At 38.6% G+C, this 20,190-nt stretch overlaps 1 long non-coding RNA gene across 2 annotated transcripts in view; it reads right to left on the reverse strand.

Annotated features, from left to right (window-relative positions):
• Positions 1-272: 272 nt before the first annotated feature.
• The window catches only part of LOC106861945 (uncharacterized), a 116,255-nt gene continuing 96,337 nt past the window's right edge, over positions 273-20,190 (reverse strand). Inside the window, exons 9-11 of one of the 2 annotated variants that reach the window (XR_015801333.1) lie at positions 12,351-12,441; positions 7,753-7,846; positions 273-1,818 (exon numbers count right to left, since the gene is read on the reverse strand). This is a non-coding gene — a long non-coding RNA (uncharacterized LOC106861945). The remainder of the gene's footprint in view (positions 1,819-7,752; positions 7,847-12,350; positions 12,442-20,190) is intronic. The other variant, XR_015801336.1, reaches the window with a different exon arrangement.

A 20,190-nucleotide genomic window follows, 5' to 3' on the forward strand; every position in this document is an offset into this window, starting at 1 on the left:
ACATACAGTGTGGTCTAGAACACTGGCCTGGCCTGATCATGCATTCCTCAATGATCCAATATCCAGGAAAGACGCATAAAAAGATGCATAATCAAATTAACTATCGAATTAGCACAAACTACCAAATGCCAGTACAAAAGGATGGCAGAAACTCACAGCAGAAATACTTCTATGGGCTCAGGAGCATGTCTGTGACAGAATTTGATAGGGGAAAAAACATCATGAGAAGAAGACACTTTTAAGTGCTTTATTAAGAACTGGAAAAAGGCAGTAGTTAACAACAAAATACAGTCAATTACTAGCAAACAGGCTAAAGTGTTGACTCAGACAGGGTTACAGGAGTGAAGTTATACCTTTTATTAAACTGACTAATTTAGTATTAAAAAATAAAAAAGTCTTCAGGAACACAAACTCTATTATAGAGGCAGATGCTTGTCTCTTTTCCAGCTATATCAATTGGGTTAATGTTTCTCCACCACGGTTCCGTGCTTATACTCTTAGGCTATCATACTTACAGCATTATCACTTTATCTTGAAAGTGTTCAATGATCTTTTCCCTCTGCCTTTGCTTAAAAGATCAGTTTTAATATCATAGCCAACTACTTTAAAATCATAACGAGTGAAAATCAGGCTAAAAAAAAAATTTAAAAATAGACTCTACATAGATAATGTAGTTGTTTTCAAGTTGGTTGGGTCTGTGGCAATTCAGTTCTGAGAATACTGAAAATATTTTATTAGCCATTAGCAATTGTCTTTAGCAACTTGAGGGACACAAATTCCAGAAGTCTAAAAAGGGCAAACACTCACTTTTAAAATGTCAAAAAGAATAAGAGAGATTAACTTCAATTACCAGAAAAATATCAGAACAAATAATGAAAAGGTCTATTTGTAAGAACCTTGAATATAAAGAGGATTTAAGAGACAAATTAATTTCTAATAAATAAGTCATGTAAGTGCAAATTTATTTCTCTCTATAGTAGATAACAAGCTTTATGGACAGAAGAGAAAAAACACTGTCATGCATCTGGATTTTGGCTTTTGACATCCCACAGGACATTTGCATAGAAAAGTAGATTTGAGGTAGATTTGAGAAATCTCAGAATCTCACAGAATTAGTTACCAATAGTTATTAGTCAATCATTTTTAAATGAGAAAGATGCATCAGGTCAGGTTCTGCAAGAATCTGCATGACATGTTCATTATTGAACTGGTAGATGATTAAGTTGTTTTTTGCATTTGAAAGTTACACTAAGCTAAAAAGACTTCAAACCCATCAGAGTACAGAATGTACATTTTAAATTATCTTGGTGTACAGCAGAAATTCGAATGCAGCTAAACAATTAAGTAAATTCACATATACCTATGCAAGTAAAATTACCTGCACAAATATTAAAAGGAGAATGACTAACCAAACACAGTGCAAAAAGAATCTGGAATTAGAATGGATCACAAACAAGCAATAAAATTGTACAATTGCCTAAGAAGCAATCACGTTGTGTCAGATAAAAGTAGTACATTTTATGTTAAACACACAAAATATTCTTTCCTTTCTACTCAGAGCTGGTAATTCTTTATCTGGATCCCTGTGACCACTGCAGGTTATCACATGTCAATACAATTCATGAACCAGATGGAGAAAGTCCCAGACCCTGAAATAAGAATGAACTTTAAAAACTTTTCTAGCATAAGACTTTGCAAGAATTGAGCTTGCAAAGCTTAATCCAGGAGGGGAAAGACTAGGAGGAAGTTTGATAGCAGTTCTCAAATTTTCAGAAAGGCTTTTTGTGGAAGCAGACAATGAATTGTGTTCAATAATCTCTGAAAAACAGAAAAGATTGCAATAAGGGAGAATTAGGTTAGAGGTGAGGGAAATAATACAGTGTGAAAGGCCAACTAAGCAATGAGTAATAGACCTACGGAGATTTTTCCTGATTGCTAGAAACTTTAAGGTGGAGCAAGCCAAGCAACAGTGAGGACTGGTTTTCTGTATCATTCCTCTTTCAGAGCACACTTTTGATTTAGTTGATCTCATAAATACTGTATTATTATCAAACAGTATGCAACTTTCTACCCTTGCTCTATTGTATAGATTGTGGTGCTAAATATATATGTTTATTAAGAGCATTATAATGTAAGCTGAATATGAAAAATGAAAGTAAAATGAATGCCTTAAACAAGGAATCAAAATCTCTTTATCTAGGCAGCATGCTAATGACTACAGTAGAGAAATTGAAACTGGACGTATATAGGTTTCTCACAGATTTTTCACAGTGGACCACTGCTTTCTGTCCAAATATTTAATTGATCCAGAAAGATTAAAGTTTAGTTTTTAATTACACCCACAAAATTGAATGCCTTTGTGAGTAGTCCATATTGCACTGGCTTCTAAGGCATGCTCAACAGTTGTCTGTTTCTTCATATTAAAAAGTAAATAAAATAAAATCAGTTTCTCTATCCTGTAGCTCTGACATGTCCATTATCTCAGAAATATTGATTCTTACCACTTCCTTTCCCACTCTGAACTTTTCAGTGGGTCATAGTCATGTAATCAGTGGATGATATTTAAATCATACAAGCATGATTATCAACTAACCTAAAGGTTTGATATATGTATCAGTACACCATACAGAGGTACAGACTCCTTTAAGCAGTCTGGAGGACACTCCTCTAAATTTCTCAGACAGAAGAAATAATGAAAATTGCACCTTGGGCCATTAAGAGGGAAGGTGGTCCCCATCCTGTCTGACATAACTGGATTCAAATATTCTCTGCTTCATTGTAACCTCCAAGCCTTTGTCCCTTCTTACCTCAATATTTGAGAGAAATAACATATGAATGTTTAATTAAGGCTGTGATATGTTCCATTTCCAGCTCTTTGTAGCACTTTAATAGCACACATGAACTGTTAAACAGACCTCTTCATCTGGGTGGAAAAATACCACTGAAGCCAGGAGAAATTCTGCACATAAAACTGGAGAAGACCAAGTCCTAGAATGGTGAGAAGGCAGTGTGCTGAACTTACCCTCACCACAGCTGAAAGTCCTTCTCTTTCATAAAACACATTTCCTAGTCTTAAAAAATAACAAAATAGCAAAAAAATAGCTGCTGCTAAAAGCAGCAAATGTCTCTGTTGCTGTGCACTCATAAAACTCACAAGTCTTTCACACAACTTTACTCAAAATGGTAAATATATACTAGAAAAAGTGTTCACAAGATCTCACTTGACAGTATGGATCCTTGTACTTAGAAAAAATATATGTATGTACATATTTTCTAATAAAAGTGAGCTACTAGGAATTCCTCATAAAATATAGCATTATGAGAAAATATTATTTCAGAAAGTTTCTTTGCTTTGTCAGCAGGATTTCTCAAAAATCAATGTCACAAAACATAATATTTGAGGGAGGTTTTAAAGTTCTTTTTAAAAAAAAATACACATACTTTCTGACAGGAATGAGCAACCTTATGGCGAGCTATACTAAACCACAAGCTACTGCTGCTCTGATAATTTTTCCCAGTTCCCAGCTATTGGACTACATGCCAAAGCAGCTAAGATGACAAAGTCCAGGAATAATTGTGCTGGAGCTTTAGAGCTACCTCTGGATCCGTCACATTGTTGGACTGTCTCTGTGTTGCTCATCTTCCTCATCCTCCAGAAGGCCATTTCCTTTCCTTTCAACGTTTTTTTCCCATTGTTTGTCTGGTTTTTATCTGTTCTTGAGCAACATTCCACTCAAACCCCTTATACATCCTGAGACAGACAAAATATATTTAGAAGACCTTCAGGCTGTGAGTGCAGGTTTTGCTCAGGTGGTCAGATGGATTTAGGAAGCACATGCCTGCTGACATGGAAAATGCATACCTGGAGCCTTCCTGCTGAAACATAGCCTGCACGCAGTCTGAAGCATCCACAAATACATACCACACCCTCTCAGTCAAGTACCTGCTTCCTATTACAATGTTGGGCTCTTTTCCTGGCTAGATCCTGCTTCAATATGGAAAATGCAGACTTGGTCCCATATTTCAAGTGTCATGTTCAAGTTAGGAAAGTTTAGTGTGCTGTCTGTAAGCAGCTTAAGGATGGAGTTGGATTTGATCTGAATTTTGTATTCTGCCACTGAGATAAAAACAGAACTCTTACTTTTCAGCTTAGACAATGCTCAGATAGAAAACTCCTGAGACCATCCAGAATACCCTGTGTGCCTGCACAGTAAAAGTGTTTGAATCATTCCCAGAATCCATAGCTGTACTTCCCATGACTATGCACAGAGAAAATCCTGGGGTGCAGGTTCTGTGGTGTGCAATAAGTCATCCATCATTCATCCTCCCATTTTTCCATACTGTGTAGATGTTTTGAGCCTGCTATGCAACCCTGCATAGGACACAAGGTCTGAGAAAATGGCTGGGGAGGAGAGGAAGAAACCAGGATCATAGCCAGGGTGTCAGCCCTCCCCACAGTGCTGACATTGTCTGAACTTGCAAATAGAGGCTGCCCAGTGCTTGGATAAGGATAAGAGATGCTCATTAACACAAGGGCCCCTTATTAGACAAACTGTGGAGGTGCCACCACTGCCAGCTACCGAGGGTCTGCAAGCCTGAGGGTGAGTGCAGCCCTGCCCTGGAACAGCAGCAGAGCAGCCCGTGCTCCTACAGAACACACCTGAGACACAGCCAGGCGTGCACCCTCCCCTCACAGGGATTCTCAGAGCCCTCAGAGGCTGCTGCAAGCCGTGGGAGGGTGGGCAGCAGGGGCACTTTTTCTCTGTGACACCTTCAACAGAGCCACAAGGCACCAGGACTTGGGCTCCAGCTATCACATAGACTATCTCAATCACTCTGCTTGTAAAGCACAATTACAACACCCTGTGCAAATAAGGGCTTGTCATCAAGAATGAGATCCTTGAGGGCTAAGCTGCAGTCAGTGCTTTCATGATAAGCTGCAAGCAAGTTGCTGGGCATCCTCCTCCTCCTCTTGTTGTCCTGCATAGTGTCCTGTAAAATAGACATTGCTGCCCACTGGGTACAGGCACCGTGTGCCACAGGAGAGGAAGAAACCTGGATAACCAGGGCACAGGAAGGAGAGGGTCTAAGCTGTGTTCCTGCCTTCTTGGCCTTGGTTTTGATCCACGGATCACAACATGATGTGGTTGGTGACCTATGGAGTTAGGGAATGAGCCTGCATTCTCCTTTATTTGGACACTGGGCACATGTCCAGCAGATCAAAGGGGAGGTAGTACATCCTTACCAAGCTCCATCCAAGTAGCTCGACACCATCCATTGCCCTCTTGCAGTTCATAAACACAGCCTTTCTTCAGTGACAGGACACATTTATACCATAAATTCCTTAAGGCTCAGTTTTTACATTAAGAACAAGCCTGTGGTTTTGAGGACTAACAGAATATGCTGTGTATGCACTGATAGATTAAAAAATAGTAAAAAATATAATCTCAAAAATATTAAAAATGTACGTTAGGAACCATTATTAAAAGATAGTGATATTGCACAGTATGGATCACATTCTTATCTCCAGAATATCCTGACCTGAATCTATCTTTATTTAGCTTTTTCAGAAAGATGGAATAATCCCTGGGGATTTCACCAGATACAAAAGGGCAAAGTGATGTGTCCACAGTAAGTAAAACAGTGATTCAGAAACGTTCTTCCTCAACCCATTATCTGTCAAGCAATATTTCTTCATCTTATTAGAAGTCTAAGAAATCATGAGAATTAATCACTGTGATTAATTGTGCTTCTAGATAAAATGTGTATTGCAGATTGTGTTTTATTACGTCTGGGGTTGGGGAGAAATCATACATTGCATCAAATGACTGTGTCAGTTCTGCTGCAAACTCAGTTTTTGCTGCTCAGCTATAAATAGTGCTCACAACACATGTGAAAGCCATCACGCTCCATTCTGAGGTGGGAAATCACTGAAGAAAAGTGTTCTGGTAAACAAACCCTTCCTGATGGCTCTCTGAATATCTGGCAGGGAGCACAACTCCTGGTTCATTGTGCTGACAAAATCTGCCTCACTCCTCCCTGTTAATAAAGCAAGGCTGCATCTCAGAGGAGGTTGAGACCATTGATACAGAAACAGAGGAGTCTTGGTGTCAGCCTTAGAAAAATCTAGCCAAAGTTGCATTTTTTATCAAACCATCTCCTGGGTATAGCCCAGACGTTCACTGCAGCTCACATATCAGATGTTGATGCCATCATCTCCCTTCCAGCCTTCACCACAGGCTGAGCAACGCTCAGCCCCACATAGCAGACACAACAGATGTGTTTTCCCAAGTCAGAGATTCCTGAGGACAACAATTTCACAGGCTGTATGCAGCCTCTTTCAGCGCTGCTCAGGAAGGCTTATGTCTCACTAGAGTCTTCTCTGCTACAGTTTAAGCACATTTTTCTTTCTTGTCCACCAAGAATATGGAGAACAAACTCTCCTCATCTGTACCCTCCTCAGTTTGCTTTTGAACATCCTAGACAAGGTCCGTGTGACTGCTAACAATATTTCACACAGCTCAGAACTGTTCAGTGCTCATACACCATCCTGTTCCAGAAAGTACACAGGATGCAGCAGGACTGCTGCATGTAATCATTTGAGGGAAAATATGTTTAAGGTATCCCACGCCTCTGCTCTGTTCTGCAGTGTCACACCAGATCTCCAGTACCTGGATGGCACAGCATTTACTGGTCTGTTTTCCCACCTCACCAATCACATGCACGGTGCTGACTGCAGCCGTGCCAAACACCCCATGTGCCACCCCTGCCAGGAAGCCTGGGAATGTTTTCCCTTCCATTCATTAAGCCATTCTTACTCAAACATAAAATTCTTAGTCTGACATCTAAAGTGGACAGTGAGTCATCTTGCATCAGCACCCACATGGGTGGTTATCTCAGCACAGGGCTTTAGGCATATGCAAGATTTGAATAAAATCATGCAACAGACCTCCCGTAAGCATTCAGGCTGGCCAAATGCAACAGCTCAAATACTCCTAAAAGAAGCATCCCAGTCCTGACTGAGATCAATTCTTTTCTAAATATAAGGGAAAGGACAGAAAATATTTTGCAGACATCAGTCTAACAGTGATGATGAGGCATATAAAGAAGAAGTCTTCATTTTGAGTCACTGGTCATTGTACACACACACCCTTCAGGTGGTTAATACAGAGTTTCACAGTATAGATACTAAGTTTCACAGTATAGATAACATGTTGCAAACTTCTCTGTAGCTGTCCAGATCTTCAGAGAGAGAATTTATCTAGTTAGCATTGACATTTAGAATATGTTCATTGTTTTCCTTCTCCTTTATTTTTGACAGCTATGGTTTAATAATGGACTTTGATATAGCCCATGCCTGAGGGTATTTTTAAAAAGCAGTTTGGGGGAAGAGGAAGAGAATGAATACATGAAAATAAAGCCTGATCTAAATTAGTAATTTACACATTCCCAGATGTTTCCTTCCTGAGATCTTGCATAGAGCAACTGTATCAGATCACCTGTAGTTTTATGTTTTCAGTTTGTCATTTAATGTCTCCTCCTTTTTCATAAGGTGATCTCATGTTTCCAGAGTAATGCTGTTTTCACTTCACATTATCTGAACAAACAAATGAAGTATTCTCTCCCTCACAAACACCAGCACACGCTCACACATGCTTCTCTCTTTGGTCTGCATAAGGTAGCTTGGCACCAAAAAAATTATGTGATTAAGTTTTAACAAGTGTCAAAGCCAAGAGGCTCACAGACACTTACCTGGAGATCAGAATGAAGTTTAGGTGCTTTCTGAAATTCAAATTAGCAAGTGTCATTCTTCCTGCCTTCTACCACACTTCAGGGAATGTTTGATCTGCAGAGAGAGAATGAGCAAGAAAATGAGCAAGTGAGAAACCTCCAGGATCCAGAGGTTCAGACTTCCCATCCCCCAGCATTACCACTGTCTCTTGGAGCATGTGAATAATCATGGTCCTATCGTAGGGGACTAATGTAGGTTACTGTAGAACCGAATTACTCATAAATATTTAGGTGAAGGATTTCAGCATAGAACAATACAATTAACAATACAAAATGCTGCCACTGAAAGTTATTTTTGACACCATCAAAGTGTGGAAGTGTGCAGACATGCCTTTGTTAACTTACACTGTAGTCTATCATTTGTGATACCATATCAATGCATTAATAAAACCCTCCAAGAGCATTGATCAGAAAATTCATAATCTTTTTTTGTTTGCTAAAGCACGCATTTTACAAAGGCTCTTGTGATCTCATGTTACTGCCATGTTGCTCAGAAATAAAAGACATTGCAAGGCAAGGAAGGAGATCTAACATCTCATGACCTACATGGGTTCTTTATTTTTTAAAATGCTAAAATTTATGTTGTTTCTGTATTAGGGGGAAAATACAGTGATTATAATACAGAAAATGTATTTTATTCATCAACTTCAATACAGATTTTACACTATACATAGTCGTCTATATTAATGTATTAATGCTTACCTATATCTACCCTCCATAACTCTCATACACTATTACACAAGTGCTTGAAAAAATATGCCAACAACCAGAAAAAGAGTTACAATAACAAATAGAGATATATGAGCAATAGTGATCTCCTTTCATTTTTAACTGAAAGCTATTAAGTCCAGTGAACTGTAAGACCTGCATCCTTTGTCCACCTGAGTATCCCATTAAGCTGCAGCTGGCATATTGCAAAGGGAAAGAAAGAAAGAAAAAATGAAAAAGAAACCAAGTATCAGAAAAATAGGAACTGTCCAAGAAACAGGTTTTTTCCTCTTGCTTGTGTTCAGTCCTGTAATATCAGTCTTCTACTTTCACTTCTGCAAGCAAGCTTCTGTTTGCATGTCCAAACCTGACCAGTCCATCACCCAATCTTACACTGAGCCAGAGACTGAGTTTTAATGCATAGACTGACTTTTGATCCATTCACACACATTTTAAATACTGACTCCCTTCTCCTGTCACAGGACAGAAAAAAAAAATTATATCTAGTTTATATTGGATCTTCTAATTTTATACTGGCTTGTTGAATTTGGGACTAATCCTTTCTTGAATATTGATGCAATTTAGGGTATTGATACAAGCAATGCAAAAAATAAATGGGAAGGGGAAGAAAATGCTTAAGCAAGGCACCATGAAGTCTTTATCTCTTCTGTGTGTTTTCCCTGTACTTGCATGGCTTTGCTTTCAATCTCTCATCAAATTGCATGAGGACATGTTACACCAAATTCTCACAAAGGAGGTAGTGGTGTGGTCATGCAACAGACACATGGCACACAGCAGAGGAACCTCTTCTCTGATTCTTCCTGGTTGAAAGAGGGACTGAATGCAGCCCTGACAAACCATCTAATTCCCAAGTGTCCTGTTTTCCTACTCACAGAGCAGTGCAAGGCAAAGACAAAAGGGAATTAATATATTTGAAACTACATATGCCTTTTATTGTTAATAAGAGTTCACATATATATATAAAGGAGGTACAGTTGCTAAGTCTTGTTAACAAGACTTAGCAATTAACAAAGTTAACAAAGAATCAGTCTATTGTAACTGGCTAACCAGTTTTATCTGTACCCATCCTTGGAAGAGTTCAAGGCCAGGTTGGGTGGGGCTCTGAGCAGTCTGGTCTAGTGGAAGGTGCCCCTGTCCATGGCAGGAGGGTTGGAACTGGATAATCTCTGAGGTCCCTTCCAACCCAAGCCATCCTATGATTCTTTGATTCTATGAGTACAGGGTGTGCTGTGTACCTTAAAATCTTTGCAATGACCCTCTAACTTTTCTTTGAATGCTGCTAATTTTAATGTGGCTATTTTTGTCTGAAAAATACAAGAGGATTTAGTATTATGAAGGGTCTAGATCTGAAGACATTATTTTTTACTTTTATTCCTATTTTTTCCTTGGCAGATCTGACAATCTATTCTTTTAGATTGATGCAGTCCATTCAGAAAGGTATCATAGTAGCAAGTTTGAACTGCAGTACAAAAAAGCAACTAAGAATCACTGTTTCTGCCTTGTCCTAAAGACTTTTTCCAAATATTTATGTATACACATAAATGCTTTTATTTATAGCTCTGTTGAATTACAGAAGTGAAGAGAGAGAAAAGCACTGAATAATTCATCAAATTTTCTTCTTTTATTACTCAGGTCCAATTTTCCCACATAAACATATAAAATCAAACTGAATTCTAACAAATTATTAATTTTAAAGATGCAACTAGAGGATTTCATCCCAATGAAAAATAGTCTTGCTAGTCAGCATTGGTAGAGTTTCAATGACTTCAGGTAGACACAGGCATGCAGATCTGAGGCAGTTATCCCTGTCTCTGTCTAGTCAATATAGGTGACAGAGTCCAGTGATTAAGAGGTCTCATCCTAAGCAGAGATCTAAAATAAGTCATTTAACTACATGACAAAATTGTCTATTTCTCTCACTAAAAATAAGAGGAGCCCAAATAGCTATCTCAGGTAAGGAGAGATTAAGCTCTTTTAGCTTAAAGCTTAAGAAAGAGAGAGAAAAATTTGCTGTGTCCAGTCTCTGATAAACCAACTTACATAAGTTGAATTATGACTACAGAAAGAGTGCCAGACAAATACATAGCGACAGTCAAGAATATTCTAAATATCCTGTTACCTTCAAGCCACTGCAGGCAATTCCAGTTAAAATATACTCTCTGGGAATACCCAGCCAGACCCATTGCAAATTTTATATGTCAAAAAAACACTCTCCTATGACAGAAGAACTTTGACCTGACTGCAGTGAAATTGAGCCTTATGCAGAGAACATCCGTGCTATAGTGTTTAGTGATTTAGATTGCAAGGCTGTGTTTAGAGGGATATTAAGACTTAACTAGGATGTTCTCTATTTGTGGATTATGTGTGATTCCCCAGTCTGAAAGAGGAGAATATATATTTAAAAATAAAGCTCCATACACAGCTTCCCAGTAGACAATTGCTTACTCATTTAAAATGTATGTTTACTTAAAATTTTGTTCCCTGGGATGGCCTAATGAAATATACATTTCATTTTAGCAGGGATTCCCAAAGGAGACAGCTGCCAGGCAGCCTTTTTCTATCTCCTCCCGTGCAAGCTATGTAAAGCAGGACACTAAATCTGCAATAGCAGGCAACACTCAGGAATTAGAGTTTCAGCTCTGTTTATGCCAAGTGCCTGAGGAGTACCTGGATCTGAACAATTCTGTTAGTACATTGATAATTCATTCATAGCAATTTGTTACCTGACATTAATTTCCTACAAAGCCACAGTATCGAAACATGCTCCACATAAAATCACTTTTAGGAAAGTCAGAAGCTAAGAGGAAATGACTGAGTGAAATTTCTCTAATTATGAATGCTCTCAGTATCTGGGCATCCCAAAATCCATCAAGGCCCACAGCTTAATTTTAGCTGCTTTTGTCTTAGGCAATGGATATATTAATTCTTCTAGCTAAAAATCTACCTTAAATCCTGTCCCACATTCTGAAACCATGAAGACAGATATAAAAAGACTGAAGAAAGTTAAAAATTATTGCATAAAGTTTAGAACTACCAGAATTTGTACTAAAGAGTTAATACCATGTATTATATCAAACTTGGTCACACAGACCATCTGCATTGTTAGAGTTAAATAGCTATATGCCACATGAAATGACAGTGTATGAAGAAACATTTATTGTAAAAGTTTTTCATGTTCTGGATGAGTATAATGCTTTATTCATGTTATATATAACTTATATTTTATTTATCGTATTGTTTTATAATTATATTATTATTTTTATTATATATTATTTTTACTTATACTATTATAAATCCACAAAAATCAATGTCACAAACAATCAAAATAATAAAAGTACATTACAAGCTTTTGGTTGAAATAAAGGACAGGGAAATAGTAGTATACTTCTTGGCAGGACTCCTGAAGATATTTCTATCAGGAGTCGCTTAAAACTAAATCCAAAGGGATCCAGGCATCTTTGGCTATAAGTAATACCAGCCAGGAAAACTGAGCTCTATGAAATGATACTGAAAAATATTTTTAAATGTACTCTTTTCCATCAAACCCTTTCAGAGTAAAAATCTTGAAAGAATTTGACTGAACTGGCAGACAGATCCGAATCTCATTCAACAAATATAAATCAAGCTGAAACTATAGCTGGTTTTATGGAAGAAAATAGAGGTAAACTCCAGAGACAACTATGGTCTCTGGAGAGGAAATAAGTACACTTAGTTATGAAAACAGTTGGAAAATACCAAAGGAACAAAACTCTCTCAGGTCTTTTATCCAGCAACTAATAGCAGAGGTGAGTGGCACTTGCTACAGGGATAGTGGAAAGTGGGATACTCACAATATTGTTAGATACAGGATTGAGTTCTGCTCCGTCTTTCAGAGACCTGCCAGACTTGCTGCATAGCCAGCTACATCAAAATGCATTGAAACTGTAGGATAAGAAAACAACATATTTTTTAGACTTTTCCAAATTGGGCAGGGTTCATAACAAAGGAACTACTAAAAATAAAAAGAAATTTAAAGGAGGTGGGTTAGAAATAGCATGGGAAAACAAATAAGAAAGAAAATTGTAAGCAATTTTTTTATTATTATTTTCATTTCATACTCTGGATCTTTGTAGCCTAAGTAAGATATCTGCAGAAAACTCTAGTCCTAGTTCAGGACAATTTGACTTCGAAAGAGGAAATGAATTGTCAGTTTTGAGAGAGAAAACATCAAGAGGCAGCAGAGTCCATCATGCGAAAGTTATATGAAAATAATTTTGCAGATTTTAAGTGTTGAACATTAAAATACACACAATAGCGCCCTTCTGTTTAAAAGTGTTATAAAAAACCTTCAGACTCTTTTCCAAACAGATTGCTGGAGCCATACTGCTCCCCAGCCTTGCCACGTGTCATATTCCATTTCCCCGCAGAGACACAGCAATATCAGCTATGCAGCTTTAGGCCAAGGAAGGAAACAATCTCTCAGGCTCCTCCAGCAGGTGATCAGATATCGCACCAGCCTCCCCCAAGGTGTCAGCCATCAGCAGTCACATCTTTCCCCAGGACACCACACAGCAAAATCCATCTGTCTCCCATTCATTGTACTTATCACCTCAGTAAAAAGATAAAGACATTTTGTTAGCAGGACTGTTACCCTCGTGACTGAAAAAGGATTTGCAAGATTGTAGTTGTTTCATAAATATATACAATTGTTCCTTACAATTGCAGCATCAGCGCCCAGGCTACTTAAATGTAACCATTTATCTCCCCTTAGATGTAAAAAGCTCATTACTTTGTTTCTCTTCTGAGGCTGCAGATTGACAGTGCTGAGGTGACATCCTTATCTAAAAAAAAGGAGACCTTAGCTTCTTGTCCTGGTTCCAGATGGGATAGAGTTAATTTTCTTACCAGTGCTGTGGGTTTGGTTTCAGTATGAGAGAAATGTTGACATCGCAGCAGTGATTTGGTTGTTGCTCGTAGCGCTCACTCTAAATCAAGGACCTTACGGTTTCCCATGCCCTGCCAGCGAGGAGGGGGACAAGAAGCCAGGAGGGAGCATGGCCAGGACAGCTGATCTGAACTGGCCAAAGGTATATTCTATACCATCTTATAGCATCTATACCATAGAGCATCTGGCTCAGTGTATCAGCTGGGAGGAGCTGGCTGGGAGGGGCTGATCCCTGCTCGGGGACAGTCTGGGCTCTGCTCAGTGGGTGGTGGGGAATTGCACTGTGCACCTCTTGTCTCTCCAGAGTTTTATTTCTATTTTTGTTTTCTTGCTTTTCACTATTGTTGTTGCTGTTATTACATTTTATTTCAATTATTAAACTGCTGATCTCAAGCCACTGGTTTTATCTCTTTTCTGATTCTCTTCTCCATGCCAATGGGGACATGGGGTGAAAACTGAGTATCTGCATGGTACTTTCTTGCCCACTGGGGCTAAACTGAGACACTTTTTTCCCTTCCTTGGAATTTATTTTCACCTCCACGCCACACCAGGCTGCACAAGTGGTACCACCACCTATTTCTCCAAAGGATCAACTCCTCCATCCAATTTACCCAGCAGCTGCAGCAGGTCAGGGTGCAGAGTTAAGGTGGCCAGAGGGAGGGAGAGGGAGGCAGCCAGGGCAGGATGACTTTGGCAGCCAGGAGAGCTCAGATGCCTCACACACAACAGCTAAACCCCAAAATACCTCAGTTCAGTTTGATGACAATGTCCCATAAGAAGCCCAAGTAATTAGAGACTTGAGATTTTTAGTTGCAAATGTAATTGTTCTGTAACAGAACCGGGTAACAAAGGCTGCTACAACAATTAATTTATAAGTTTATTAGATTTATGGCTAAAATTTAATTGAAAGAGAAGCTATAAGAGAAAAATTAAAACAACTATACTAAATAGACATCCATATCTACTGTGACTCTGTATCTGCTGTTTACTAGAAATGCCACGGTACTACTATGTTGTATCTTGTATTAAGAAAACAGTAATAATAATACACTCTGATAACATTTCTATTTATCTTAATAAGTGTAGAAAAAAAAAATAGTTCAATTTCTGCATTAAATCACAATTTTTTTAAAAAAATTTTCTTAAGTTTTACCTCTATTAAATTTTGCTGGATTGCTGTACTCTTCATTACTGTTGTCTCTCTAAATATCACCTTCACTTCAACTGTAAATAGCCCAGGAAAATAGTTCAAACCTTAAAGGGAAACTTCCAAAGAAAAGATATTTTTTCTTTCATAACTGAGACCTTTCCCTAGGGAGTAGGACACTTTTGGAGGTGTTAGTGCTTCATGTTTGTAGCAATGGAAGAAAACGCGTATAGAAATAATGGGTTGGCTGAGTTTATTATGAAAGGGTTGCTCCTATTAGGAGATTCAGGGCAAATAAGAGTCAAGATAAAACAAAGTTATGGTGGAAAGCTTGGAGAATTTGTACTAGTTTCAATATCTTTGCGTCCATCTTCTAAATTGCCAATTGTCAAATGTCATTACTGCTCAGCCTGTTAGCTGCTCATTTGATTACAGTGTAGATCCCTCTCTGGAGCATGGTTCTGTCCGTGTGTGAAATCACAAAATGTGCTTGTGCAGGTGCAAACGCTTGGGAGACCGTGAAGATGATAATTAAAGTATTTTGTTGCCTTTTAAACACATAGTTACATCCACAACAAAACATAGAAATACTAAGCTGTTTGCTTCTATTTGTCCTTAAAGGATTTGTGGCTGGATGTACTTCAGTAGTTGCCAAGAGTTCTTGCACAGTTTTAAGACTAATTTATGATGAAGCATACCAAATGAACCACAAGTTATTTAAGAAAATGAAATAAGGAAACTTTTGAGGTTTTAGCAGGAAAACAGACTGGAGTGTGAGTAGTCTGATGTAAATGAATAGATGGCTTCAATGAAAATGAAAGAGAAGAAAACTCCCTCCTGGGGTTCATTATGCCTCTTGAGCTGTTGGTAGTAAAGTTAATTTTTAAATGCTTTGAGGTGATTAAGAACTCAGGCATCACTCTAAATGTAAATAAGTCCTGCTTCATTTCCTTGCAGTTAACTGATTGCAGCAGTCACCAGCTACTCAGCTTGCTGATATATTTGAGATCTGTAGTCTAGTTCATAATTAACCCTCTTCATATGAAGTGAGAATGTTAGCAAGCCTGTTGTTGAACGTATATAATCAGGATGTGACATATTCACTCGCTAGGGAAGGAGAACATTTATATTTGTAAATCATGAGGGCACTATTTGAAGCAAAAATCACAGAACAAAAACCAACATAGAAATGGAGTTTGTTTCTATTTACACTGGATGCAGTTAAAAAATGCAACCAAAATATATGCAGTTTAGAACCTTCAGCATAAACAGACTAATTATTTGTAGTAAAATTATGAAAACCGTTAAAGCTTTACCTATTCCTCCCCACCAGGTCTAATAAATAGAAAATTTCAATAATCTATAGATGAATATCACAAAGGAAAAATCTCAGATGATAATCCATTCTTGCAATGCATATATACAAGCAATTAAGAATTAACATCAATAAGCTTGTTCAAGGCACTGACTGGGACCCTTGAAATCTGTATTCTCATTCCCATATCTGGAATAGAGATAGCTTCATGGCTAGGCAAAAGCTTCAGCAGTGACTAATTCTGCTCACCAGTTTGTAATTACCTAACTTAGGACATGCTGAGATATAAACAATGAAAATATCTCTACTGGATACTGAAACAGGGAGGCAACCAATTCCCATCTCTGGGACAAGCTCCCCAGCTTGTGGCCATGTGGGTGTTCAAGAGGTGTTTGGACAATGCTCTCGGTCTAACTTCTAGTTTGCCCTGGGTGGAGCCAGGACTTGGACATGATGACCTTCATGGGTGCCTTCCAAGTCAGGGTATTCTATGATTCCCTAAAGAGTAAAGTTACAGGCTTTATTGATACAGTACAGGTATTCAAGTAGTCCAAAGCCCAGAAAACTTGGGTTCACATCCTAGCCCCAGACTCTTCTATTGAAACATGTCCATCACCTCCTACCAGGTTTCTTTACAATCCACAAAGGCATCTGATATTTGTCCAAACATACTATAAATACTTAAATATTTCAAGAAAAGGAACACCTACAGAGATTTCCACTTTAGTGTCTACCTGCAGTCATCTCATATGTTTAGTCAAATTTAAGTATTTTTTTAAACTCAATTCCTTTTTATTCACTTGAATACCAGAAGAATTGTCAAAGCAAAATGTACACAAAATAGATATGAAATTTCATAGGTCTCATCTAACCCAAAAGCAGAAAAATCTCACAGTTGTTAGGCACACCTCTGCCTTTCAGAGAAAGGGGTTGTGCATCCAACAATCAGAACAAACAAAGAAGGAAAGTAAGAATCCTCAGCAAGTAAACTATTGAGAAACTGGTAATTTCCGAATAAATAAAAATGCTAAAGTCATTATAAATAAGCTCTACAAAAATGCAATCAGGAAAAAGACTTCCTAAAATTGCTGGCAGTCTGAGCTTAGTTAGAATCTGCCCCACCAAGAATCCTATTTCTGCTCCAAGACTGCTGCAAATTTATTAGTAAATTTGCTGAATTAAAATTTACTACAAGCATTTTGGAAATAAGGTGTTTCCTGTGAGTTTTGCTCCCAGTTTCCATTCTTCCACTGAAAAATTTCACTCTACTTTGTTTTCGGGTTAAATATTTCATTACAGTCTTACCTGAAAAAAATCTTCAATACAAATTAACAGCTGGATTGCTAATCCTTTCCTTCAAGAAATGAAAACGCAATATAGCAATATCCAGCTAATGAGCAATATTTCACTGCATTTTAACTATTAGCTTTTACAATAGTTACCAGAAGAGTTTTTCTTCTCCCCTGCTCTTCTCCAACTTTTGAATCAAATTACAGCTAGTATTACTTATGTCTCTATACCTCACAGCTGTAGCTAGGAGAAGACAGGGAGGGAAAAGGGGTTGAAGTAGTCATTTATTAATGTCAGGGAGCTTCAGGCTAGATCTCTTCAGTGAGGGAGAAACACTGTTATTGCTCTCAGTAAATTGAGGCAGGTCGCGTCAATCTTGCAAACAAAAATTCTGTAGTTGTTCACTTTTGCTAAATAAAGGCTCTCTGGCCACCTGCCTGCTGACAGCCACAGAACTAGAGCAGCAAGAAACATTGCATATCTCTCAGGCACCCGCAGGGAAAACAATGTTGCCCCATAAAAAGGTTCACAGAATTTCCAAGTAGCAAACAAAAGGGCACTGAGGAATCACTAGAAAGCACATTCGAAACAGGAGCCTGATTATATAGTTATATACACATATTATTTGTTAGGAGAAGTTGGCAGTAACATCTCCAGCAGGCAAGATCTTTTCTTCATTTTTATTCCATAGCCTAAATATGGTTGACTTCATAATTTATTTTTTTAATTATTCCAAGTTTGGAAGTTAGGCTGGAGTATACCTGTACATGGATATTACCTCAAAGCAAGGTAACACCTGCCAGACAGCACACTTCAACATTCATTTCAGCAAGCACAGCAGCTACCTACTTCTGTGTTTGAAATTCAGGCCCTCTGCACTGTGCTTTAAAATCACTGCAGAATTCTGAATCAATGCCCTTATTTTAATCACATTACTAGCAGGTGGACATTCTCTCAAAGGCCAGAGTCACAGCTTATAACAAAACCAATCAATAAATGTGGATTTAGAAAGGTAATTTCTGTTATACCCTGCTTACCAGGGATCTGATAAAAACTTTCAGTAACTGTAGCACCCCATGAGAAGGTGTGCAGGCAATAAGCAGGTCATTTTGCTCCTTTGCTCTGAATTTTTCATAGGACTTCTCTTTTGTGTGCTAAATGAGGACAGATTCTCTGCATGGAAGTTCCCCACTCCTCAGCTCTCCTCCACACACCATGACAGACCCATTCCCACAGAGAACAGGTCACATCCACTGCTTTCCTCCAGAGAACCACAGAATGGTTTGGGTTGGAAGGGGCCATGAAGATCACCCAGTTCCAAGCCCCTGCTGTGGGCAGGAATGCCTTTCAGTAGAGCAGGTTGCTTCTCTCTGGGGCTGCTCAGTCACAGGCAAAAGGGAAGCTAAAAGTCTTCTCATCTCACTGACTGGCCACAGCAAAGGTATTGGAAATCCTGGTGGGCCTCTCCACCCATCTGGATGGTCAGCTTAATGCAGGAGCAGTCAGGAGCAGCAGCATACATACACACAGCAGCAGACGGACACAAGAAGAGCAGGGTCCTCTGTGCTGTGGAGCAGGTACTGCAGTCCTGGGGTGTGTGCACTGCCTGCCCACACAGCTGAACCCGGGACACATCCCCACTGAGAACAAAATGCTCTCTCATCACTACTCCCTAAAAGCAATCAGTCAGCCCAAAAAACATATGGGTTTTTCTAAGCCTTTAGATTTTTAAAGCAATCTTGTTTTTCATAGAGCTGAAAAAGATGTCTAACCAGTTTTGAAAGTTCATAAACAACAACCAGTATGAAGTGTACAAACCCACAGTACGTGCTGGCACCTTGGTGTAGTTGAAATGGTCAAGTATTCTTTCACAATACTTTGGTATGGATTACAATTTCCTTCATTGTACCACTGCATTAATGGAACCTTTCCCATGCTTTACCTGTCTGGGATAACAACATGTTCAGAGGAGTAGTGCTGACATTAAAAATGAAATGCAGTAGGAATAACATCCCTTTAGCAGGGCAGAAGCACACAGCCTTGATGCAGTGCCCAAGTTTGGCTTCCCCAAGTGAAACTCTGGGGGTCACCCATCCCCCAAGTGCAGAGCATCAGTGGGTGCTCAGCACCTCTCACAGTGTGAGCAAGACTGAGCAGCTCCAGCCCACACTGACTGCCCGGGTGAAGATTTTCTCATCCTCAAAGCTTTACAAGCCCTGATCCTAACAGAGGTCTTAGGAGACTTTTTAATCTTCATACTTCTCAAACTCAATTTAATTTAGCTTCTCAAATCAAGTCAAAGACTTAAAGGGATTTGAGGAGAAATACAATCTTCTTTCATTAAAAGCAGAGTCTTATCACAGATCTTTGTGATTTGTATTGTCCTGGCAATAGGGGAGATCATGTAACTGGGAGTGTTTATTTTCTATGAGGCAATTAAGTTTGAGAGATATGATTGTAATTCTATGTGCTTACTTGCAGAACTATGTACTCACACCTGGGCTGGGCCTGGTCACTCTGGCACCAGTTGCTGCAGTTATTTGTGTGTGCACATATCAAGGGCTTTGCGAGGTCAAAGAAGACCATTCATTTGAGACTTGAAAAACCTTGTCAGTGTAAACAAAATTCTTATCATTTTGAGAAAAACATTGGGTTTTTACATCTCATTGCTCTTTTCCAATCATATCTGCAGAAATGAAACATGAACAGAACAGAAACAGCAAAACAGAAAGTTTATGATTATATATTAAGTGCTCTCCTCTTCAATTTAGAAAGATGGGGTTTTTTTCTCATGTTAAATAATTACTCATCTAAATTCATATCCCCTTTTATCCTACACCCTGTTTTAATATGCCCTGAGTTAAAAAAAAAAAAAAAAAAAACACACCCAAAAAACAAAAGGAAAAAAATAAAAACACCACCACCCCCCAAAAAACCCCCGACAACCCCAACAATTAACTTACAGGACAGAACGGATAGAAGGTTGCCTGGACA

This window comes from Sturnus vulgaris, chromosome 1 (assembly GCF_052056855.1).
Source record: "Sturnus vulgaris isolate bStuVul1 chromosome 1, bStuVul1.hap1, whole genome shotgun sequence".
Classification (NCBI taxonomy): domain Eukaryota; kingdom Metazoa; phylum Chordata; class Aves; order Passeriformes; family Sturnidae; genus Sturnus; species Sturnus vulgaris.